Below are 27,796 nucleotides of genomic sequence, written 5' to 3' on the forward strand. Positions count from 1 at the left end.
GAAGATCTGCATCACAACACTGCATGCATTCGATCTCTGTTTACTCACCCAGCAAAGAACCAGTGGGTCAAGAAACACTGTGGATGATCCCTTGCTGACAATTTGCATCCAGGTGAAAACAACAACAATAAAATGATTGTATCTCATGTGAAGGGCAGGAATGTTTGAAAGGACATAGGGATTTTTTACAACCCAGAAAATGCAATAAGAATGACCCTGGAGAGATACAATATGAATGTCATCTATGTAGCAAACACTTAAATCAAACCTCTGATCTCAGGAGAATCAGTGAAACTAAAACAGGAGAAATGATGTGTGAATGTAATTTTTGTGAGAAAGTTCTTAGGAACTGTTCTGAGCTTAGACAACATGAGAGAACCAAAACTGGTGAGAAGAAAATGAATGTCATGTGTGTGGGAAAGCCTTCAGGAAGTCTTACAACCTTAAAATGCATGAGAAAGTCCATACTGGAGAGAAACCATACAGATGCCATTGGTGTGGGAAAGCCTTTTGTAAATTATACAACATTCAAATGCATGAGAAAACTCACACAGGAGAGAAACATATGAATGCCATGTGTGTGTGGGAAAGCCTTCAGAAAATCAGTTCATCTTAGACATCATCAGATAATCCACAAAGGAGAGAGACCATACCAATGTCAATTGTGTGGAAAATCCTTTAGTCTATCATGCTACCTTAGAATACATTATATAATCCACACTGGAGAAAAATGATATCAATGCCAATTTTGTGGGAAATCCTTTGGTCAGTCATGCCACCTTAAAATACATGAAAGAATCCACACTGGAGAGAAACCATATCAATGACAAATTTGTGGGAAACCCTTTGGTCATTTATGCTACCTTAAAACACACCAGAGTATCCACACTGGTGAGAAACCATATGAATGCCCTGTGTGTAGGAAATCCTTCAATCAAGTAAGCCACCTGAGACTGCATCAAAGAACACACACTGGAGAGAAACCCTACCAGTGCCACATGTGTGGGAAATCCTACAGTCAATTGTGTTACCTTAAACCACACCAGAAAATTCACACTGGTGAAAACCCATATGAATGCCCTGTGTGTGGGAAAGTCTTCAGTCTATCTTCTGGACTTAGATACCCTGAGAAAACACATATTGAAGAAAAACATTCAAATGTCACCTGTGTGGAAAAGCTTTCAGTACACACTCTCTTCTGAGATGGCAGATAAAATACATACTGGAGAGAAACCATACAAATGCCCTGTGTGTTGGAAAGATTTTAGCTGATCAGCTGGCTTAAGAGTTCATGAGAGAACACACACTGGAGCAAAATAACATGCATGCCACCTGTGTGGCATAGTCCTTGACCATCACCGTACCATTAAAAAAATCAAAGAAGAGTCACCTTGGAGAGTGGTCACTGGAATGTAGCCTGTGTGAAAAGGCCTCTCTTTAAGACCCTAACCTTAGAAAACACGAGCCAGCTCAATAAAGAGAAACCTCATGTGTGGCATCTATGTGGGAAAGGCTTCAGTCAATCTTATTGCATGAGAAAATGCACATGAAATCAATTGTGGGAATGTCAGCTGTTTGAGATCTTGCCAATGTTCTGCATGTAGGAACCCATGATGGAGACAAACTTGAGTTCCTGTAGCATATATTCTAACCTGGTATTGCAAGATATAATAACTAAAATTTTTGACTTCTATTTCACATATTTCTGCTCCTACTCTGATTTTTCCTTTCCTACTTACCTAATTTCAAAATAAACTGATTGCTGACCTAGTTTATTACTGCTGAAAGTATTTTAAGTCATAAATGTTTGTCTGTGTACTCTTTTATCCCACAGATTGAAAGATCTCTCAGTTCACTTATTTCAAAGCACTTTTTATTTACTTCTCTTTTGCCTTTTTCCTTGCCATTTCATATTGAAGGACTTGACATGGGTAATGGGTTCTATAGATCAAGGGGATGGATTTCTAATATAATAAACCATGCAGGAAACACAGTCTTCCTGGTTTAAATTTTTAAATTACTTAAATGGGTAATGGAAATGCTTAAAATTTGAATGATAAGATTGTACTCATTACATACATGTGAAAACTGATAAAATTGCATTCATCCAATATATGCATTTGATTGTTCTTCAACTTTACCTCAATAAAGCTATTTTAAAAAATGTGAAGGAACCTTCAACTCTACATGTGAAATCTAAATCTGAGCACCCCAAAATTGATGAATCACCATTAATCAGTTTGAAAAAATTTTAAGTAATTTTAATCCTCTCTTGACAAACACAAGTTCCTGGAAAATAAGCCATGTGAATAAAATTTGTTTTCAAAAGCCCTAGTAAGTGATCTTTCTTAAATTGCATGAATATTATAGCCCCTGTCAAGAAAAGAATGTAGTAGTCTACGTTCTCAATTCTCAGCTTTTAATATACCAGAGTGTTTGACAGGAAAGTCATATTGACAAGATCAAGGTCCTAGACAGGGTTTCCTTAATCCTGTGTACTTTCAGACCCAACCCACTCCCTTGTATTCCTCAGGAACTTCTTGAGCTTCATTCACATTGGTTCCCTTGTGTCCACTGGTGGGACTTTTGAGAACAATCCCATAAACAACAAAAAGTATTTTCAAGGATTTTACTTTCAAGTTTTATGTGCTTGAATCTCTTCATTTAATCTGGTATTCCAAAGAGGGGGCGGAAATGAATGATTAAATTTACATTAATAAGTTACAGTTGTATTCTTGTTACTCAGATCAACAATGATTACAGGTAGAATAAAACAGTTTTAATCTGAGAGACATAATGAAACAAAGAGTGTGGTTGGCAAATTGTTTCCTTTAATGATATTTTCCCCATGTTCTTTGAACAAGAAAATAAATTTTAATTTGTGCTGGAATTTGTGAAATATGCCAGAAACTTAGTGGCAACACCAATAAAATGCATTAAGTCACAAATTAATAGGTCAGAAGTCCATGTCAGAGCAGGTTGGATCCTCTGGAAGCCTGTCACAGGACCTCATGCAGGTGCTGGCTGCATCATGATCTCCGTTGGGCCTGTTGATGCCCTCTCTCTGTCTTTGGGGAGGGTGCAGTTCCTTGGTGCTGTGGGGCTGTGGACCTGAATTTTGACACCATGATTTTTGTTTCCTTTTATATGTCTCCTTATATTCTGTGGAAATTTGCAGACTTGGGGTGTGTTTGTGTTTGTTGCAGTGTTTGATTCTTTGGGCTGGCTAGACAAGCACTATACCACTGCACTGTACCCAGGCCCACAGTTGCTTCTTCTGTGCCTGAAGGAGACCTGTTCAGAGTTTGATTCTGTCTGCAATCCTCCTATCACAAGTAATAGATTCCTGTTACACCACTCAGCTTTTCAGGTTCTCTCAGGTGCCTTCCCTTTGATTAGCTCACAGTGTTAGTAATTGTATGAGCAAACTACCCCCCTCATTGCCAGTTTTTGTGGCTGCGAACAAAATATGTGACAAGAACAACTTATAGAACAAGTATTGTGTTTTGTACTCAGTTTTACAGTTTCAGTCCATGGCCACCTGACTGCAATGCTTTAGGCCTGAGGTGAGGCAGAACATGGTGGCACAAGGGCAAGAGAGAGAAAAGATACTCTGCTAATGGCAACCAGGAGCAGAGAGAGTGAGGAGCCAGGGACAAGGTGCTTATTCCCCAAGGGCATTAGGCATTTCCTCAAGCTCTGGCCCAACTTCCAACAGTTTCCATCCAGTAGCCCATTCAAATTATTGGTCAATCACTTTACTGATTTGGTCACCTCCATCTCTTCATGTAATCATCTCACCTCCAAAATTTTGGAGCATTTCTAGATTTCTAATATGAGACTTCGAGGAGACCTCATTTCCAAGCCATAGGCATGGAAGAGAGCAGGGTGAGGACAATGATGGTGACAGAGCCACAGGCAGCCTCATCAGACAGGAGAGCACCTCAAAGATGAAGCCTTGGGTGTCAGGTCCTTCTTCAGCTGCAATTGTACCTCTGGATGTAATTTAGCAAATCTAGTCTTTCAGTGTCAGGTCACACCCTACCCAGTGGCTAGGACACTCTTGTTGCCCAAACTGTCACAACCCCCAATCACCCTACAACCAAAGCATCAAGAACCTCAAAAATAAAATAAAATGAAAGCTCACTGGTAGGTATTCAATGAATAACAAACCCACTGAGGAGCAGGACATTGAGGCAGAAACAGAAGAAACATTTCCTTAACAATTCCACCTCTGGCTAGGCACCCAAGGGAATCCTAAACTTCCAGAGACTCCAGAGCCCCAGGAAGAAAAATCCCAAGGTGAAAGCCAGCCTCTGCAATATGGTGAGGCCCTAAGCAACATAAGTGGCCCTACCTCAAAAAATCTAAAGAGCCCATATAGTTACTTCATAAAAACATGGACAAATGAACAGACCCTTCCCCCAAAAGAAATACAAATGGCCAACGAACACTTGAAAAAAGTGATTGATATCATTAGGTTATCAGGAAATGCCAATGATAACCAGACCAAGATACCAGCTCACACCAGTTAGAATGAATATCACCAAAGAAATAAAAATGTAACAAATGCTGACAAGGATTTAGAACCTTTATGTGTTGAAGTTAAAGCTTATATAGTTGTGGGGTCACTTCGTGATCAACAACATATCTGTTTGTTAATGAATTGGAAACAGTTCAATTTAAACGTGTGTGTTTGTATGCACACACGCTCATGTGTGTGCACATGCAGCCAAATCTCGAAGAGTGCCAAACCTTGGGAGTCTATAGTATTTAGTATCTCTGATGTGTGGATTAGAAATGTTTGAGGCTCAATTTTTATTTTGTATACCATTTGCTGTTTACAATAGCAACTAGAAAGTGCAATGCCAACCTCTCTGTGGAAGAACAGTTTCACTCTAATGTGGCAGATTCCATTTTGACTTGGTGTTGGCAAGGATGTCAGAGACCAATGTGTGGGCTCACCTCCTGGCCCTTCATGGAACCAGCCTCTGGGCAGTGCTGGTAGAATGCTGAGCCTTTGCTTTAATACATTTTTGCCATTTTTGCACAGATTATTTCACCTAAACAGATTCCTCTGGTTCCACCCACGTCCTTAGAACAGTAATGATTTGTATACGTCAAAATAGATTGAGTAGGGGCTTTGGATGTTCTCAGACAATTACATGGTATCATTGAGGAAGTAGATTTACACAATAAACAGAGATGTGGAATAATCAGATGGTACTCTGCAGATATACATGATTATTATATCAATTAACAGGAAAAAGAAACAAAGATAGAGATGATATGCAAGTCCCCTTCTCTTTATTAACTTTCAATTTACTTTATTTCACACTTCAGTCGATTTATAAATTCAAATGCCTTTGGCACAACTGGTTGTGGTATTCCATATTTGTATCAACTCGTTAATTTCCAGTACACTGTAACTTTCTACTCATAGTTATCTTTATTCTCTGAAATACTATTGTAAATCTTAAAATCTGATATATTATCTCTGATTTTGTACATTATTACTAAGTATTTATGTCCTATCTCAATAATATAAACTGTAAAATGTGCACTTGAGAAATAAATGAAATTTGCTTCTATCCATTAAAAACTAATTTTGGGTATTTTCAGGGATATGTAATAGGTGCATCATTCTTTCCCATAAATATTAAAAAAGGAAACATAAGAGAGTTGTATCTGCACATTTTAATAACCTAGTTTTTATCATCACTGTGTCTGTAATTTCCCTATTTAAATCTATAAATTATATAATTTATATTTTTACTGTGACAAATTAAATTTGGGAAAATTGAGAGCCTTCAGAAGAATTTGTTCACTAAAAACTTAGACCAATAAAAGGAGAAACTATCACCTTATGTACATAAAGTTCCTTTGGGGCAATTTGATTAGGTCACCTTTCAAGGCCACATGATAATACTCCTAATCCTATCAGTGGGACCGAATTACATCTATTCTAATCATCTCTGGGATATTTTGAAACGTATCACTTAACATTTCTTTATACCTAAATATTTTGATACATGCACATTTATAAAGTTAACACAATACTTTGTACAATTGTGACTATATTGCTTCATCCTCCACCTTGGCTTTTTACATATAGAAATAATTGCACATTAACTGGATCTGGTGGTACACACTTTAATTTCAGGAACTCAGGAGGCTGAGGCAGGAGGGTTGCAATTTGGAGGCCTGCCCTAGGAACTTAGCAAGACCCTCAGATCTTAGCAAGACTCTCTCTCAAAATAAAACTGAAAGGACTGGGAATGTGGCTCAGTGGTAAAGCTTCCCTGGGTTCAATTCCTAGCAGCTAAATAAACAAATACATACATAAGAAATAAAAATATTTTCACATGAAATGTTACTCTGTTGTCGAATATACCTCTAGTTTACTGCATTGCACTGTGGTTTGCTAGTGATTGATACAGATGCACTAAGATTGTTTAAATTTCCTATGTCCTATAGATCAACATTAGTAGCTCTCAAATGCCTTCCCCTCTTTACCTTCAGAATTTACCTATATTGCTCATCCTTACCCTCCCAAGTCTTATTCCAAATTGATCCTTTATGAAGTCTGGTGGGACACTTTAGAGAGAGCCAACAACAATGTGTAAGTGTGGAAATTCCACCTATGAGTTGAATGTTCTCTTATCATAATTTTGTGTTGAGATCCAGAAAACTGAATGCCACCATAAAGGAAAGACTGATTGGGGGTTTCTCTGTCCATGTCACTCTGCAGTTCCTTTCCTTTACATTCAGAACTGCAGCCAAAAAAGTGAAGCTAATAAGTAGTTTTTTAGTCACTTTGTCATTACTCTGAACAAAAGACCTGACAAGACATATATACAGAAAAAGTTTACTTGGCTGTCAGTTGCAGAACTCTGTCCATACACAGCTGACTTCATGGCCCTGGGCCCATAATCAGACAGAACATCTGACAGAACATTTGGGAAAAGAAAAAATCTTAATGGTAACAGAAACCAGAGGGTATGCTTATGCGTACAGACACATAGACCAAGGGTACAGAATAGAAGATACAGAGAACATGCCCCACACACATCTAAAGTCAGCTAATCATTGACAATTGGGCCATAAGCACACATTAGGAAAACCTCTTTAACAACCAGTGCTGGGACAACTGGTTGTCCATTTGTAGAAGAATGAAATAGACCCATATATCTCACCCTGTGCAAAAAATCAACTCAAAATTGAAAAAAAGACTTTGGTGTTATACCAGAATATTATCCATTCTGGGAAGGACATCTATGGTCCACACTCAAGCTCTCAGGCAAGGCAATGATTTTCTCAGTAGAACCCCTATAGCACAGGAAATAATGCCAAGAATTAATCAATGGGAGATAATCAAATGAAAAAGCTTTTCACAGCAAAGAGATCAATTAGAAATGTGAAGAGAGAACACACAGAATGTGAGAAAAGTTTTGCTAGCAAGTCTTGTGACAGAGGATCATGTCCACAATATATAAAGAGTTCCAAAATCTTTAAAACTAAAAAAAGAAACCCAATTTCTAAATGAGCAAATGATCTAAACAGAAACTTCTCAAAAGAAGAAATAGAAATGGCCAAAAAATATATAAAAAGAATGTTTGACATCATTACCAAATGCGAATGCCAATCACAACTATACTTGGATTACATCTCGAATCAATCAGAGTGGCAGTCATCAATAACAGAATGGAAAATAAATACTGGAGAGGATATGTATGAAATTTACACAGACAGTTGGACTATAAATTAGTCTATCTGCTATGGAAATTTGTATAGTCTCCTCAAAAAGTGTGGAATCACCATATGATCCAGCTATACCCCTTTTAGTATTTACCCTAAAGAATTAAAGTAATCTTACAATAGTGACACATGCATGCCCATGTTTATAGCAGCACAATTCACAATTTCTAAACTATGGAACCTGCCTTGGTGTTCATCAAGAGATGCATGGACAGAGAAAACATGGTACGTATACAAAGAGAAGTTTTATTCAGTCACAAAGAAAAATGAAATCATGGCATTTGCAGAAAAATGGAATGAAGTTGAGATCATCATGTTAAGGGAAATAAGTCAAAATCAGAAAGTTAAGTGTCCCATGCAGAAGATAGAGAGGAAAAAGAACACAAAGATGGGTATGGATCTTCTAAGATCATACGGGGATCAGTAGAGGAAAGGGACCAAAGGTGGGAGGCAGAGGCTGAACAGGGCAAATGCTGGGAGTGATCTTCACCAGATTATGTTGTTATGTCGTGTGCATGTACCACTATGTAACATCAAAACCTGTCAACATATACAACTAGAATGCACCAATGGAAGTGTGGAGGGAAAAAGAAAGCAGTTCAGGCCATAATAGCAAGAAAGCAAATAGAGAAATTGGTTCACAGGAATAGAACATACACCCAAAGGCAAGCCCTCAGTGGCTTCCCTCCTCTAGCACACCCAATTAATCCCTATCAGGGGATTACTGCACTGATAGTGTTGAAACTGTCATAATCCAACCTCTCACCCCTAAACTTTCATGCATTGTCTCACACAGAAGTCTTTGGGGGCAACCGCATATCTAAACTGTGACACCCAGACCTTTTAATTCTCAGCAGCAGGGATGGGATGGGTTCTATTCCCAAAGGTGGAAATGTACAGTGGGCACAGCTGGAGTGGGTCTTTCCTCTTCCCTTTTATATTCTAGCAATGCAGGTATGCAAACAGAGGCCAAAGCTAGAGTTCCTGACTATAACTTTAAATACACAGTAAGTGAGAAATCAATAAACCACTCAATGGTATAAATAGAAAAGCCAATCATCTCACATTGAATTCCAAAACAAAATACAGATTTGCAAGATTTTCAACATCCAGTTCATCCATGATAATGTAGAAAATGCAATGTAGAATGAAGTGTGAAAGCATTTCATAATTCTGAACATAAAAACCTATGGCTTAAATCAGAAGAGCTTTTTTGGATTTTGTACTTTTTTTCAAGAAAACAGTTCATTAAAAAGAATGTTCAACTGGGTTCTAGCCTATGTCTGTAATGCCAACTACTTGGCTGATGTTGGAGGATAACTCATGAAGACAGCCAGCTTCCCATGCAGAGCTCAACAGTGGCTAAGCTTCCAGTAGGTCCCTACAAGCCCAGTCCCATGAGGGGCCTAGTGGTAACAGGGATTGAAGGCACATGGGAACCCAGAGAATGTCAAAAGTTTGTAAAAACACTGATTTCCACTTGTAGGTGAAGAGTTAGGATTGGAAATATCCCAAATTGGAACGTTAATGTCAAAATAATTGACAACTAGAAATTAGCCATTTGGAAAATTGGCTAGGGTTAGGTGTCACAGCAGGGTACCCAGTAATAATGCCTCTAGGGGAAACTGGATTCCCTTTTCAACCCTGCCTGTCCTATTTGGGGGAGAGTATGGTAAGGTCCATGAGACCATTATTTTCTCTATCCCCGACTCCTGACCCTTTCAATCAACATGCTAGTCTTCTATAGGTCTTAGAGATTAGCTTATGCCAGGCTGGACATGGTGGCTCAAGACTGTAATCCCCAGAGGCTCAGTGGGACTGAAGGAGGACTGCAGCAATTCCAGGCCAGCGTAGACAAATTAGCCAGACCATCTGTCAAGGGATGGAGATGTGGTGTAGTGGTTAAAGCCACTGGGTTGAATCCCAGAACCAAAAAAGAAAAAAATAACTTACTATGTGGGCAGGAGTTTTATTTTTGTAGGGCTGAACAGTGGTTCAAACATCTCGGAAATCCAGAAGGGTAGCTGTTGCAGGTCAGGGGCACAAAGGCCCCCAGGACGCCTCATCAAACAGTGGATTTTGTGTTTTGTATTTGGTACTGGGGCTGGAACCCAGTCGAGTGTAACTGTGCAGCCACATCCCAGCCACTTTTGTGTTTTGATTTGGAGACTTGGTCACCCTAAATTGTTGGGAACCCTGGTAAGTTGCTTAGGAAAGCCTGGAACTTGCAATCCTCTTTTCTCAGCATTGCAAATGACAAGGATTACAAATATACATTAAGCCATTTCCATTTCAATTATGAGTCATTTAGATTTATCACCACTGGTTACTGACTTTAGTAGTAGAGATGTAAAATCATGAAAGAAGAAACTAAAGTCACAAAATAGATTCCAGAAAAAAGAAAATGGTTCAATAAGAGTCAAGTCAGAAAGAGTAAAGAAGTCCCTGCAGAAACAATAAATTTAGAGATCATAAAATGCTGCTCTGATGGCCCAAATGCCCAGAGAGGGTTTCTCTCACTGTGAAGAAAGGAGCCTCCCATCCCATTGTCTGGAGAACTCTCCAGGAAAGAAGACTTAGAGGAGGTGGAGACGACAGCCAGCAGGGTTCCTCGGGTGAGCAGGGACTTGCTCTTCTCCCAGGCTCTGGACTCTTCAGTGCCCCTTCTCTGGGAACTTGTGACCTCTGCTTAACTTCCTTTCATTTAGGGTCAATCAGTTTGAAAATCTCATCAGGACCACATTCTAGGGACGCAATCTGACTTCACAGACACTGGTCCTAACCAGGGCTTCAGTTTGGATCACACCCTCTCAGGCTCATTGGATTTTCCAGACTACTCTAAAGCTGTTTCCCACACACAGTTGGAGATCAATGAGTGAAGCCCACTCCTGAAGGGGGATTTGCAAGATAACTCAGGTCTTCACTCACTTATAAATAGCCCTGTGTGCATCCTGTGGATGGGAGGCATTCTAGTGAAAGGAATTTGGCCAGGAATCTGGCAGACAGGGGTCCCATGGGCAAAGGGCACAACTTCCTGGCAGAATAATAGACTTGAAAATGCAATGAAAAATGAATATACAGGAAAGTATTCAAGAATAAAACGGTGTAACAAAAAAAATCATTACTATGATGGAGAGGGCAATAGTATGACACGGGCTAAGTTGTATTTTCAAGACAATATCATAATTTCTGATAGGGTGTGCTGAAAGTGGCCAACTAGATGTACCCAGTGCACAGCCCCTACTGTCCAAGGCTAGATGGAAAGCCCAGTTCTGCAGGGATGAGATGAGGTAGGAAGACCAGGGGAAGAGCTCAAGGGCATCTTCAAGGATCAGCAGAAAAGGGAGGAGCAGCAAAGTCAGTTTTGAGAATACAAACAGAATTAATGGAAGGGATAGATTCTGGCTGCACTGGAGATCTGTGGTGGCCCCTTGTGGAAGGGAAGGAGAAGAAGAAGCAGGCTGTGTTCAGCAGTTTCCCAGCATGAGCTGGAAAGATGATCAGATACTGAGAAGGAAGCAGCATTGGAGACAGATCATCCTTTCCCAGGAGATGGAGAGAATGTGGGAGGCCTTGGCACTACACAGACTGTTTAGGTCGACTTTCTTCCCCAGAAAGTAGAAATTTCTGCAGATTTCTTTTCTTTTCCTTTTTTCTTTATTATTCTGTCTTTGTTGAGCGATTGCTTATGTTTGAGTACCCAAGACACACTGGCCATGTGTTCTGTATTTTCACTCTCTTTCCTTGCCCAAGTGATGAGTTCACCTGGCCATGGAAGTGGGACTGTGCCATAGTTATAACAGGAGCTTGGGCAGTGACAGAACATTGGCTTCTAGTCTGTGGGAATACAGAGTGGAGAAAAGCAAAGGACACTTTCACTTTAAAGTGGTCTGAACTCTGAGATAACCAACAAGGCCATTGGGATATAGAAGTGGGTCTAGTTGGGGTTGAGTAGAAAGCTGCTTCTGTCAGCATTCTAGCTCAGTATGCCCCAACTCCCCAGCACCCAGGAGTGTCTGGAGTCAATTCCCAAATCCTCCTCCAGTACATGTAAATGATCTGAGTCTTGCAGTCTGCTTTGGCTCACAAGCTGTCCAGGAGAAGGGACTGGCCAGCATCTGCAGCCAGAGCCACACTCCCAACCTCAGATAAAGTAACAGAGCCACACTGAGGGTTTATTCTGCTCTGAACAAAAAAATTTCCTCCAGCACCAAACAGCAGGCAAGAAGCAGGCAGAGCTGAGCAGACAGACCCCTGACAAGTTTGTCCAGGGGTCGAAGTTGAGATGCAACAATGAGTAGGATGATTTCCTGTCTCAATGACTTTCATACCCAGGGGGTGTTAAAATCAAATCCATGGAAACCTCTCCATTTAAAGATCCTCAGCAAAGACAAAACCCATATCCTTTGTAATTGTTTTTTTTTTGCACTACTTATTTACTCTCAAGTATCCTCTACAATCTCCCACATTTGTTCTTTCAAAGGTCTATTGATAAAACTTACTTCTCAATTCCCTGGAATTTTCCTCAGTAGCTTTTTAAACTTTTTCTTCTCCATCTCTTCATTACTCTTTCATTCTTCTTCCTCTCATTTTATCTGCTGTCTCTCATTACTTTCTCACTTGTTTCCTTTGTATTTTATTTGTATCCTTTTCTTTGAGCACATTGAGTAGTGCTCATTCTATGATTAATGCTTAAGTCTTTGGCTACTCTATTTTACTTATTTCCCACTTTTCTCATGGGTTAACACAGTCGTAGAGATTCATAGTAACTTTTCAATTTACGTTACTATATGGATAACTATTAAATTGACAGGTTCTCTCCTCTCTAATAGGGTCTGGAGATTGAACTTCCCGTTCTGATTACATTGGATACCCTCACAGAAGAGAAGCAACAGAGTCCCTCGCAGCATGTGCTTCAACAACTTAGAGCATTTGAAAACCCGAAGAGACAAGCCAACAGGAGGCCTCCATAGGTTATAACCACAGTAAGAGGGCCCTCAAAATCACAATACCCAGTACACTCTAAGTTAATTGTACAAATTAATTAACAACATATAAAGTTTAATTTAATTTTCTAATATGGCATGAATTGCATTAAGTAGACACTGTAAATCATTTTTTCCCAAATTACCACTGAAGTTGAGCACTTCTTCATATTTAAACTTGTTGTATTTGTTTTATATTTATGCTTTTATTTTTCTTTGCTCCATGTGTTAATTGGCTGATTTTAATTGTACTTGATGTAGTATTAGTGAGAACTTTGTGCTGGACTCTGCCCCCAGCACCCAAGCAGGGCAATGTGCCTTTGAGTAATCAGGAAGACATGTCCTGGACCATGTGTTTTCAAGGCAGCCATCTGTCAATAACACCAACATGAGAACACTATGCCCCGCTTGTCTCCCGTCCAAACCCTGAAATTGCTTTCTGTCACCTGTCTCACTGCCAGGCAACTTTAAGTCACTCTAGACAGAACCCTGCCCTACCTGTGAAGACAGCAGTCCAAAAGCCAGAGGGTGTCTCCTTTAAAGTGGCCCAGGCTGCCTCCAAAAGGCAAGGCATGAGCCAAAGGCTCAACTCTCCAGCTCTGGCCAGGTGTCCTGATCTGACCAAACAGCCCTGCCTGCAACCTGCAGCACAGAGAGAGGCCCCAAACCCCAAACTCACCATCAGGGTCCCATAGAGACTGACCAGAATGCCTGAAGGAAGCCTCCCTAGGAGCAGTTCCTTCTAAACTCCCCAGGGGACCACTCAGAGACCAGGCTTGGGGGTTCTCCAATTTCTCTAATCTTCAAAGTACAAGTGGACTTGGAAGGAAAGTGTCACCCAAGTGCTCAGGAAAATTCCCACTCTAATACCTGCACTCCCCTGCACCCACTCCTAGGTGGGGAAGTAGTGCCCCACTGTTGTTTGGGAGAGGCAGCCACCAGGAGAGATAAAAACAACAACAACAACAACAACAGCAAAACCAGAAAGCAAACAAGAATAAAAGAAAGTGTTGGGGTTGGGGGTAGGTAGCAAGCAAGAGGGGGTCACACAGATGTAAAAGAAAATGGGGATCCAATGGGAGGCATTGAGACTGAAGCAGTAATGGGGAAAGAACTGAAGCAGGAATGCCATAAGTCAGAGTTAGGATGACTACAGGCCTTTACAGCCTGCTTTGTCAGGGATGTTGCAAGAGCGCCATCTAGAGGACTCAACTCCTCCTGCATCTGTTAGATCAAGCTGTCCCTTGTCAAGGAGGGCAATGGGACTTTCCCAACAAGGCATGAAAACCAGGCCTACCATCCCTCAGTATTGTATGTTTGAGGCCTTGGAGCATTTTTTTTTAAAGGTATGGACCTCACGATTATTCATCAATTGGATGACGTTTTAGCCTATCCCTCTGCACCAGACTTAGACTCTATATCTTCCAATGAGTCCAACTAGCACTTAAAGAAATTGGTTTAAATACAGCTCCAGAAAAGGCTCAAAAACTAGTTCCTTTTCACTTTCTGGGAACCATATTAACCCCTGCAGAGGGCAAAATACAGGCTCCAAGCATTTACATAACATCTCCCATTACTTTGAATGAGTTACAAAAGGTTTTAGGAGACATAAATTGGCTTAAGTCATTTCTCCAGGTTTCTTCATAGGCTGTACCTCCCCTGTTCCAATGTTTGGAGGGTGACATATCCCCTTTGTCTTTAACAAGGTTAACTCCTAAAATGCACAAAGACTTGCAGAAGGTTAATAATCAGCTTGCTAACTTGCATCTTAGTTGATGGAATCCTGACCAGGACATTATTGCTGTAGTTCTAGGTATTTCTCGTATTCCCACTGGTCTTCTTTTCCAGGAACCAGGTAACCCTATTGAATGGAGACTTCTTTCTATCACTTTCCTTCCAAAATCACCACAGAATTAGATATGTTTTGTCTGATGACATCACATCTGCACACTAGAACTCTTCAATTATTTGGGCTAGAATCTGATCAACTTGCCTTGCCATTAGCCAAATAGGAGATAAACCTTCATTTAAAAAATAATATCCTGTTTCAGAGTGCAATTATGGCTTTTCCAGAAAAATTAGATTATCATTTCCCTCACTGGATACTTATCTAAGCTTTAATTAGTAAAACAGTTCACTTTTCAAAAACAATTTGAGAGGAAGCAATCCCTGGAGCTGAGCTCATCTTTACTGATGCCACTTCTTTTGGTGCCCGCATAATCTTTATTTATAATCTTACCACAGATGAATACAAAACCTGGACTTATAAGGAGTCTGCTGCCTTATGTCAATTATTAGAGTCACAGGTAGTCACTTGGCCATCAGAGCTAACTTCACAAGCTATAAATATCTTTACTGATAGTGTTTATTGTGCCTAACTTATACCCAGATGGCCTCATTCCTTATTAAAGGCAAAGCAAGAACATGGCGGCGGGCGTGGAGAGATCAAGTCTCTGACCTCTTCAGCTGTGCGGGCATAGGGAGTCATAAACAGTCTAAATGCTGTTTGCTCAGGATCACTAGGCAATGTTGAGCTGACGTGGATCTGGGGCGAACAGTCTGGGCCTCTCAGAACACACACTGAGCCCGGATCAGCTCAATTCAAGCTCCCGTTCGCCTGCTTCCCCCAGACAAACAGCTGTGACTCAGCACTAATCCATCCGGCTGAAACAACTGGTCAGCCAGTCTGATCCTACAGAGGTAAATGCCAACCGAGCCTTCATAGGCAGTGGCCACAGGATTGAAACGGGGCTTAGGAGAGACAGTCAGGACCCATCCGTTGCATTGGTCACCCGGCAAAGGGAAACAAACTGTCGCCATTTGCAAGAGATACCACCATGGCAGAGAACTGACGTCACCAGACTGTGGCGGAGGAGATAACTTCATTGAAACCAGCGGCTACAGGTATGTAATCCCCTAGCCTTCCTTCTCCACACATCGGGGAAACCTTAAGGGCCCCTTCCAGGTCTCCTGTAAGGGCCCCTCCCAGCTCTTCCGTGAGCGCGATAGCCAGACCGAGGGAATCAGGAGTGGTGCGGGACCCGCGGCATGGAACTCCTGGCTACCGCTCCCACCAGTGCTGACAGCTGAGGTCTCTTGCACCAGCTACCGGGGGCGTGGCTACCGGAGGGCAAGTAAAATTCGCTGAGGATTCTCAGCCCCAAGCTCTACAAACTTAGGGTCTGAGGGAATGGCAAACAGGGAGAGTGTGCCCAGTCGTTCATGAAAACAGAGCTCCTGGGAGCAGCAGACCTGGTGTGTAGACAGTATTGTGGTGAGCGTCATCCGTGAGAGGGGCCTGGCTAGAGGAAAAGTGGGAAGTGACTAGACACAAGAGGAGGCCCTAGGCACTCAGGATTGGAGACTCGCCCAGTCTGGGAGGAGCTACTGCACAGTGATTTGTTCCCGCGTATTGACAGGAGAAGCTTGGCCTGGTGGGCACAGCGCCACCTACTGGAAGAGAAGTTAATCAAACTCTAAGACTGCATTTATTAGTTGTGTTTTTTTTTGATTTGGGTTTTTTTTTTTCATTTTCATTTTTCTTTCTTGTTGTTTTTTAAATGTTTTTTAATTTTTTTTAAATTTTTTTTCTTCTAATTTTAATTTTTATTTTTTTTATTATCACTTTTAAAAAATTTGTTTTTCTTTTTTATCTTCTATTTTTTTCTTCTTTTGTCTTTTCATTTCTTTTCAATTTTCTTATTCCCCCTTCCTTGAATTCTACCTGCTTACTCTCATTCTCTTTAGTGACTTCTTCCCTTCCCTTCTAATACCTTTCCTTCCAAGCATCAAATAAATTTATAGGAGTAAACAGTAACTCAGAAGTCAAACAGAACAAGAAGTAACATGAGCAGCTTTAAAAAGCAAGGAAGAAAAGGAGTACAAACAATGCAGGGCAGCCTAAATATTCAGGAGGACCTAGAGTCATCAGAAAAATGGTCATATAAAGAACTCAAGGAACACCTTAGACAGATGGAATGGAACCTTAAAGAGGATATGAGACAGCAAATTCAAACAGTGAAAGAACACATTGAAAATGAATTACATAAACAGATAAAAGAAGAAGTTAAGCATCTCTATCAGGAGATAGAGATTATTAAAAATAATCAAACAATAATTCTAGAAATGAAGGAAATGATAAACCAAATTAAAAACTCAATTGAGAGTATCACTAACAGAGTGGAGCAAGTAGAAGCCAGAACGTCAGATAATGAAGACAAAATATATCATCTTGAAAAGAGTCTAGCCAACTCAGAAAGGCAGGTAAAAAATCATGAGAAAAACATCCAAGAGTTATGAGATAACATAAAAAACCAAACTTACAAGTCATCGGGATAGAGGAAGGGATAGAGATTCAAACCAAGGGAATAAGTAACCTGCTGAATGAAATAATTACAGAAAACTTTCCAGAAATAAAAAAGGAAACAGATATACAAATTGTAGATGCATACAGGACACCGAGCACACAAAATCACAGTAGACCAACGCCAAGACACATTGTTATGAAAATATCCAATATACAGAACAAAGAGAAAACATTAAAAGCTACAAGAGAAAGGAGGCAGATTACATTCAGGGGTAAACCAATAAGGTTAACAACAGATTTTTCATCACAGACGCTGAAAGCAAGAAGGTCCTGGAACAATGTATTTCAAACACTGAAAGACAATGGATGCCAACCAAGAATTCTGTATCCAGCAAAATTAAGCTTCAGGTATGACAACGAAATAAAAATCTTTCATGATAAACAAAAGTTAAAATAATTTGCAGCCAGAAAACCAGCATTGCAAAGCATCTTGAGCAAAACACTATACGAGGAAGAAATGAAAAATAATAACCAAAACCATCAGTGGGAAGTGCCTTGGTAAAGACAGAGGGAGGGGGGAAAGATAATCATGGAGAAACAAACTAAATTAAAAAAAAGGATAAATAATCAAACATGGATGGAAGTACAAACCATATATCAATAGTAACTCTAAATGTTAATGGCTTAAACTCTCCAGTAAAGTGACATAGGCTGGTATCATGGATTAAAAAAACAAATCCAACAATATGCTGCCTTCAGGAGACTCTTCTGATTGGAAAAGACATACACAGGCTGAAGGTTAAAGGATGGGAAAAAATATACCACGCACATGGTCCTCGTAAGCAAGCAGGGGTGGCCATCCCCATATCGAATAAAATCGACTTCAAGACTAAGTTAATCAAAAGGGATAAGGAAGGACATTATATACTGTTAAAAGGAACCATTCACCAACAAGACATAACAATTATCAATATTTATGCACCAAATAATGGTGCTGCGACATTCATAAAACAAATTCTCCTCAAGTTCAAGAATCAAATAGACCACAACACAATAATTGTGGGTGACTTCAACACACTTCTCTCACCATTGGACAGATCCTCCAAACAAAAGTTGAATAAAGAAACTATAGAACTCAATACCACAATCAATAACCTAGACTTAACTGACATATATAGAATATATCAACCATCATCAAGTGGATATACTTTTTTCTCAGCAGCACATGGATACTTCTCAATAATAGACCATATATTATGCCATAGGGCAACCCTCAGTAAATATAAAGGGGTGGAGATAATGCCATGCATTTTATCTGATCATAATGGAATGAAACTGGAAATCAATGATAAAAGAAGGAAAAATCCTACATCATATGGAAAATGAACAATATGTTACTTAATGATCAATGGGTTACAGAAGACATAAAGGAGGAAATAAAAAAATTCTTAGAGATAAATGAAAATACAGACAGAACATATCGGAATCTATGGGACACAATGAAAGCAGTTTTAAGAGGGAAATTCATAGCCTGGAGGTCATTTCTCAAAAAAAGAAAAAAAAACAACAAATAAATGAGCTCACACTTCATCTCAAAGCTCTAGAAAAGGAAGAGCAAAACAACAGCAAATGTAGCAGAAGGCAAGAAATAATTAAAATCAGAGCGGAAATCAATGAAATTGAAACAAAAGAAACTATTGAAAAAATTAACAAAACTAAAAGTTGGTTCTTCGAAAAAATAAATAAGATTGACAGACCTTTAGCTATGCTAATGAAGAGAAGAAGAGACAGAACTCAAATTACTAACATACGGGATGAAAAAGGCAATATCACAACAGATGCTACAGAAATACAGAAGACAATTAGAAATTATTTTGAAAACCTATATTCCAATAAAATAGAAGATAGTGAAGACATTGATAAATTTCTTAAGTCATATGATTTTCCCAGACTGAGTCAGGAGGATACATACAATTTGAACAGACCAATATCAATGGATGAAATTGAAGACGCAATCAAAAGACTACCAACCAAGAAAAGCCCAGGACAGGATGGGTATACAGTGGAGTTTTACAAAACCTTTAAAGAAGAATTAATACCAAAACTTTTCAAGTTATTTCAGGAAATAGAAAAAGAGGGAGCTCTTCCAAATTCATTCTATGAGGCCAACATCACCCTGATTCCGAAACCAGACAAAGACACCTCAAAGAAAGAAAACTACAGACCAATATCTCTAATGAACCTAGATGCAAAAATCCTCAATAAAATTCTGGCGAATTGAATACAAAAAACACATCAAAAAAATTGTGCACCATGATCAAGTAGGATTCATCCCTGGGATGCAAGGATGGTTCAATATATGGAAATCAATAAATGTTATTCACCACATCAATAGACTTAAAGAACCATATGATGATCTTGATAGATGCAGAAAAAGCATTCGACAAAGTACAGCATCCCTTTATGTTCAAAACATTAGAAAATCTAGGAATAACAGGAACTTACCTCGATATTGTAAAAGCTATCTATGCTAAGTCTCAGGCTAGCATCATTCTGAATGGAGAAAAATTGAAGGCATTCCCTCTAAAATCTGGAACAAGACAGGGATGCCCTCTATCACCACTTCTATTCAATATAGTTCTCGAAACACTGGCTAGAGCAATTAGACGAAACAAATTAAAGGCATAAAAATAGGAAAAGAAGAACTTAAATTATCACTATTTGTGGATGACATGATTCTATACCTAGAAGACCCAAAAGGGTCTACAAAGTAACTACTAGAACTAATAAATGAATTCAGCAAAGTGGCAGGATATAAAATCAACACGCATAAATCAAAGGCATTTCTGTATATCAGCGACAAAACTTCTGAAATAGAAATGAGGAAAAACACTCCATTCACAATATCCTCCAAAAAAATAAAATACTTGGGAATCAACCTAACAAAAGACGTGAAAGATTTATACAATGAAAACTACAGAACCCTAAAGAGAGAAGTAGAAAAAGATCTTAGAAGATGGAAAAATATACCCTGTTCATGGATAGGCAGAACTAACATTATCAAAATGGCGATATTACCAAAAGTTCTCTATAGGTTTAATGCAATGCCAATCAAAATCCCAACGGCACTTCTTGTAGAAATAGATAAAGCAATCATGAAATTCATATGGAAAAATAAAAGACCCAGAATAGCAAAAGCAATTCTAAGCAGGAAGTGTGAATCAGGCAGTATAGCAATACCAGATTTCAAACTATATTACAAAGCAATAGTGACAAAAACAGCATGGTACTCGTACCAAAACAGGCGGGTGGAATCAAACACTGCAACAAACACAAACACACCCAAATCTGCAAACTCTCACAAAATATAAGGCGATATGTGACAGGAAACAAAAACCATGGTGTCAAAATTCAGGTCCACAGCACCACAAACCTGAGGAACTGCATCCTCCTGAAAGACTGAGAGAGAGGGGATCAACAGGCCCCACTGGGATCATGATGCAGCCAGCATCTACATGAGGTCCTGTGACAGGCTTCCAGAGGATCCACCCTGCTCTGACTTGGACTTCTGACCTATGAGTCTATGACTTACCTAATTTTATTGGTGTTGCCACTAAGTTTGTGGCAATGTGCTGCACATAATTAGAAACAAACAAGAGATAATTTCCCCTTCTCCCTCTAACAGCTCACAACATAAATTGAACATCCAAACAAGATTTAAATGATTTACATGAAAAAGATGGAGAACAGGCTGAGAAAGAGAATCATGTGAAACAAATTCCATCTGTAGCTTATAAAGCCAGTTGATTTTGAGGCTGGTGAAAACCAGGAAAAATGAAAAAAAAAACCCTACCAAATATATCTCTTTGGTGGCATAATAAAGCCTTTCTACATATTACACAAATTCCAGCACAAATGAAAATACGTTTTCTTGTTCAAAGAACATGGGGAAATTATCATTGAAACCAAACTTTTTGTTTCATTATGTCTCACATGTTAAAATTGTGTTTTTCTGTTTGTAATTATTTTTGATCTGAGTAACAAGAGTACAACTGTAACTTATTAATGGAAATTCAATCATTCACCTTGCTTCACCCTTGCAAATACCAGATTAAAGGGAGAGATGAGAGAACATTAAACTTGAATGTGAAATCCTTGAAAATGCATTTTTTTTTTAAAAAAAATAATGTTTTTCATTCTGAAAAGTTCCCCAATTGACACAAAGGAAGCAATGTAAATTAAGATCAAAAAGTTCCTGAGGAATACAAGGGTGTGGGGTTGGTTCCGAACATACATGGGATTGAGAAAACCCTGTCTAGAACCTGGATAGTGTCAATATGACTTTCCTGTCAAACACTTTTGTTGGTTGAAAGCTGAGAGTTGGGGCTGGGGATGTGGCTCAAGCAGTAGCATGATTGCCTCTCAAGCGTTTGGCCCAGGTTCAATCCTCAGCCCCACATACAAAGATGTTGTGTCCACTGAAAATTAAAAAATAAAATTCTATCTCTCTCTCTCTTAAAAAAAAGAAAGCTGAGAGTTCAAAATTGTAGGCTACTACATTATTTCCTTTACAGGGCTTAAAATAAGCTCATTCCATTTAAGAAAGATCACATATTATGACTTTTAAAAATCACACATAATTCATATGGCTTATTTTATAGAAACTTATGTATGCCAAGAGAGGATTCAAATTACTTCAAATTTTTTCATACTGATTAAAGGGTGTTCTTCAGTTATTGGGTGCTCAGATTTAGATTTCACAAGTGCAATTGAAGGTTTCCTCACATTTTTTCATGACTTTATTGAAGTAGTTGAAGAACAATAAAATGCATATATTGGAAACATGCAATTTGATCAGTTTTGACATGTATGTAACTAATACAACCGTATATTTTAAATTTTAAACATTTCCATTGCCTTTTAAAACATTTAAAATCATGCAGACTGTGTTTATTGCATTACTGATTATATTAAATCACCTTAAGTTCTATAGAACCCCATCACCACAAACCAGGTCCTTCAACACAAAATGGCACACTTATACATACTTCACAGGTCAAGGAAGAAGGCACACAAGAAGTAAATAAACAGTGCTTTGAACAAAATGATAAAGAAGGCTTCATATATCAGAATCTCTGGGACAAAGAGCATTCAGAAGAACATTTATAACTTAAAGTATTACATCGGAAAGAAGGTAGATTAACAATCAGATAATTTTCAAATTTGGTAGTAGGAAAAAAATATGAGTAGGAGAAAAAAATATGTGAACTATAGAGAAAAAAATTTAGTCATTATATCTTGTAATATCAGGTTAGAATATATGCTACAAGAACTGAAGTTTGTCTCCAGCATGGGTTCCTACATGCAGATCATTGGCAGGCCATACATCTCAAACAGCTGACATTCTTATGATTGATTTTCTCATGCAGTCTAAGGTAGTAAGATTGACTGAAGCCTTTCCTACATAGATGTCACTCATGAGGTTTCTCTTCATTGAGATGGCTCATGTTTTCTAAGGTTAGAGTCTTAAAGAGAGGCCTTTCCACACAGGCAACACTCCAATGGCCACTCTCCAAGGCAAGTCATGTTTCATTTTTCCACACTAGGGTTATGGCCAAGGAATATGCCACACAGTGGCATGCATGTTATTTTTCTCCAGTGTGTGTTCTCTCATGAACTCTGAGGCCAGATGATCGAATGAAGGCTTTCCCACACACAGGGCATTTGTATGGTTTCTCTCCAGTATGTGTTTTCTCATGTTGTCTCAGGCCAGAGCATACACTGAAAACTTTTCCACATAGGTGACATTTGTATTGTTTGTCTCCAATGTGTGTTTTCCCATGGTGTCTAAGGCCAGATGATAGACTGAAGGCTTTCCCACATACATGGCATTCATATGGTTTCTCACCAGTGTGGATTCTCTGATGTGGTTTAAGGTAACAAGATTGACTGAAGGATTTCCCACACAGGTGGCATTGATAGGATTTCTCTCCAGTGTGTGTTCTCTGATGAAGTTTAAGGTAGCACGTTTGACCAAAGGATTTCTCACATAATTGACATTGATATGGTTTCTCTCCAGTGTGGATTCTTTCATGTATTTTAAGGTAGCATGATTGCCCAAAGGATTTCCCACACAATTGACATTGGTATGGTTTTTCTCCTGTGTGGATTATCTGATGATGTCTAAGGTGAACTGATTTGCTGAAGGGTTTCCCACACACATGGCATTTGTATGGTTTCTCTCCTGTGTGGATTTTCTCATGCATTTGAAGGCTGTATAATTTACAAAAAGCTTTCCCACACGGATGGCATCTGTATGGTTTCTCTCCAGCATGGACTTTCTCATGCATTTTAAGGTTGTAAGTGTTCCTGAAGGCTTTCCCACACAAGTGGCATTCATTTTGTTTCTCACCTGTTTGGGTTCTCTCATGTTGTCTAAGCTGAGAGCAGTAACTGAAGACTTTCTTAGAAAAATCACATTCATGCTTCTTTTCCCCTGTTCTAGTTTCATTGAGTCTGCTTAGATCAGAAGTTTGATTAAAGGATTTGCTGCATAGACGACGTTCATATTGTATCTCTCCAGGGTCATTCTTGTTGCATTTTCTAGGTTGTAAACAGTTCCTATGTCCTTTCAAACATTCTTGCCCTTCACATGAGACACAATCATTTTTCTTGTTTTCACCAAGATACAAATGGTCAGCAAGGGATCATGCACAGTGTTTGTTGTCCCAGTGGTTCCTTGCTTTTCTCCATTCCAAGGAATTCTCTTTAACATGAGATTTCTGTTTTGTAAAAAAGATGAACCTTTCTTAATGATGTCTCCATGTAAACTTAATATTTTTACATAAGAATCTTAATTTTTCTACACAAGAATCATAGAACAATCCATTGTAATATGAAAATGAAAATCTTTTTACTTTTAATTCCGTGAACATTGTAGATAATTCCCAGGTGAGCCAAGTATTTTCCGTTTACTAGTATTTTATTTAAAGTGTCTCTGATTAACTTTATGGTCTTCAATATTTCAAATAGCTACATGAAAAATGCTTGTGCATTTGGAATCTTTTTAATTTCTCCCAGAATGCAAGCTATACAGATGTTTTGACACAGAAGTTGTGTATTCTCAACATAATGACAGCCATCAAATTGTACTCGGTCACTAATTTATTCCACAGACAGGTCTTTAACTTACATAATTAGTGTTCCCATCCTTGAAACTTACCATTGACCTGTTGATGGGTGTAGCCTTTGTTTTCAAAACTACTCTGCATGTCATTTCATGTTTTTAATGTTCATTTTCCATCCCTAGAAGAGTTGGAAATACACATTGGTAGCATGAAATTCAGAGACACAAAATTGAAAGTCAGCAATCTCATGAGAATGTCTTTTTTCATCATTGACTCTTTCATGGAGGATATGGCTTAGATAAAAAAATATATATCTTGGAAAAATAGAACAGTGGGAATTATAAAAACATCAAGATAGAATTATTGTTAAAAATGTAATGGAGGAAAAAATTTAAAGGAGAAAATCTGAAAAAGAGACATGGAAATTGACCCAAAAAATACACTAACAGGTTTTCCTCTCAATGAAAATATAAATATAGAGGAAACATTTTGAACTTAAATTAAAAGGAGCTATGTCATACATGAGAAATTTTGTCCCATAGTCCCCTACTATATTTTAGACAACCACATTCATTTCACAGCTATGTCTGGTAATATTTCCAAGCTCAATCACTGGCTGGGCACCCATCTCTGTAGAATCACAAATGTCTCTGTCTCTTACCTTAACTCTGCCTTGGGAGAAATCCTGTCCCTTCTCCCATCCACAGGATTTTTCCTTCCTCCAGATACAAAGTCACATCTGATTTGCAGAACAGATACCATATGCATGGTAAAAAAAAGCCATTGGATTTTAGCATTTCTGCCAAGAAATGTGCATTAGTGACAAGGCCATGAAGATGACTTAACAACAATAGAGAACCAAGGCACTGGGAGAAACTATTTAGCAGAGAAAATTTTGAAGTTCACTCACTGCAGTCGAAGAAAAGTTAGAATGCTCCTATACCAGGGGGGACTGAAGTCACCAATGCTCACAATGACATTCAAAGAATGCCAGATCAGCAGTTCTTTCAGGAACTTCATCTCTCCACTAAATATTACTTTCAAATGGAATCCAAATAATCACACAAAAATGTTAAAAATTCTCTTGTTTTGGTATTCAATCCTCCAGCACTGTGACAATATAAGTATAATTATTTATAAATATTAGGTCTATGTATAATTTAATTTTAATGAATACATAACATTATGGTGTGGACTATATTGTAGTGTGGAGTAAAATAAGTTGTAATTAAAGTAATAAATAAGAGAAGCTTTCTTGCATGTAATTATAAGTTCTATGAGAAAATCAAGATGAAGATAGGAAATGAATAGAGAGGCTATTCCAGAAACTGTTATTGAAGAAATAGGTATACCCTCTCATATTTCATATATATCATTGATGGACTTACCAACTGATACTAGATGATTAATGATTTCCAGCGTCACTGATCGGTGTAGCATTTTCTGAGATTGGTCCAGCATGGCCCACTCTTCTTGGGTGAAACTTATGCTTACATCTTCAATGGACATCAATTCCTAGAACAGAATGTTAGGGGTTTAGCAATGCAAGAAGCCAAGTTACAGAAGTGAGAGATTGCAGTCAGGCCACGGGAGGCTTAGCCAATCAGTAGAAGCCCAATTACCCTAGTTACAGAAAGAAGAGGTTGCTGTAAGATATTTCCATGTTCCTGAGGGCTTCCACAACAAAAGGAAAAACAACTTGCCCCAGTAGTAACCTTTCTACTTGGCATGGCAGAAACTTAAATGTAAAACAAATACAGTTAGTTTAAATATGAAGAAGTGCTTGACTACAGTGGTGATCCGGTGTTATAGTAAAGCTTTGTCCTGGGGTTTCATAAATGGACTTCCAGACCACTCACATATAATCAAATTGAGCCTCTATTGAGTACAAGGGCACTCCTTATAAGCCTGAAAACCACAAAAGGGATGTTCAGGAGTCCAGCCAATTCAAACCAGCCAGGTTACAGAAGCGGGAGAGTGCAGTCAAGCGGTGGGAAGCCTAACTAATCACAGTTACCCAGTCACCCCAGTTACAGAAACAGAGCCCTGTTGCCCTAGGTATAGAAACAATGCCCTATTAGGTATTTCCATGTTCTTAAAGGTTTCTCTAATTAGCTCACACTGTGAGCTAATCAAAGAAAGGCAAGGCACCTGAGAGAACCTGAAAAGCTGAGTGGTGTAACAGGAATCTATTACTTGTGTTAGGAGGTTTGCAGACAGAATCAAACTCTGAACAGGTCTCCTTTAGGCACAGAAGAAGCAACTGTGGGCCTGGGTACAGTGCAGTGGTATAGTGCTTGTCTAGCCAACCCAAAGAATCAAACACTGCAACAAACACAAACACACCCAAATCTGCAAATTTCCACAGAATATAAGGAGACATAAGAGAGGAAACAAAACTCAGGGTGTCAAAATTCAGGTCCAGAGCCCTACAGGCGCAAGGAACTGCACCCACCCCAAAGACTGAGAGAGAAATAATCAACAGGCCCCACGGAGATCATGATGCAGCCAGCACCTGCATGAGGTCCTGTGAGAGGCTTCCAGAGGATCCAACCTGCTCTAACTTGGACTTCTGACCTATGAGTCTATGACTTAATGGATTTTATTGGTGTTGCCACTAAGTTTCTGGCAGTGTGCTGCACATAACTAGAAAATAAGCACAGAAAATTTCCCCTTCTCCCTCTAACAGCTCACAACATAAATTGAACATCCAAACAAGATTTAAATGATGCACATGAAAGAGATGGAGAACAGGCTGAGAAAGAGAATCATGTGAAACAAATTTCATCTGTATCTTCTAAATCCAGTTGATTCTGAGGTTGGTGAAAACCAGGAAAAAGGAAAAAAAACCTACCAAATATATCTCCTTGGTGGTATAATCAAGACTTTCTACATATTACACAAATGCCAGCACAAATTAATATTGATTTTCTTGTTCAAAGAACACGGGGAAATTATCATTAAATGCAACAAATTGCAAACCAAACTTTTTGTCTCATTATGTCTCTCACGTTAAAATTGTGGTTTTTTTCTGTTTTAATTATTGTTGATCTGAGTAATAGGAGTACAACTGTCACTTAATAATGTAAATTCAATCATTCCACTTGCTTCACCTTTGCAAATACCAGATTAAGTGGAGAGATGATACAACATTAAACTTGAATGTGGAGTCCTTGAAAATGCAAATTTTTTTTAAAAAATTGTTTAATTCTGAAAAGTTCCCCCAGTGGACACAAGGGAACCAATGTGAATGAAGCTCAAGAAGTTCCTGAGGAATACAAGGGGGTGGGGTATGGTCTGAAGGTACACAGGATTGAGGAAACCCTGTTCCTACATGCAGATCATTGGCAGGACATCCCAACAGCTAACATTCCTACGATTGATTTCTTGTACATTTTCTTGTGCAGTCTAAGGTAATAAGATTGACTGAAGCCTTTCCCACATAGATGCCACTCATGAGGTTTCTCTCCATTGAGCTGGCTCGATTTTTCTAAGGTTAGGGTCTTAAAGAGAGGCCTTTCTACACAGGCAACACTCCAATGGCCACTCTCCAAGGCAAGTCATGTTTTATTTTTCCATACTAGGGTGATGGCCAAGGAGTATGCCACACAGGTGGCATA

The sequence above is a fragment of the Spermophilus citellus genome (assembly GCF_964194105.1).
Source record: "Spermophilus citellus genome assembly, chromosome: 16".
Taxonomy (NCBI): Eukaryota; Metazoa; Chordata; class Mammalia; order Rodentia; family Sciuridae; genus Spermophilus; species Spermophilus citellus.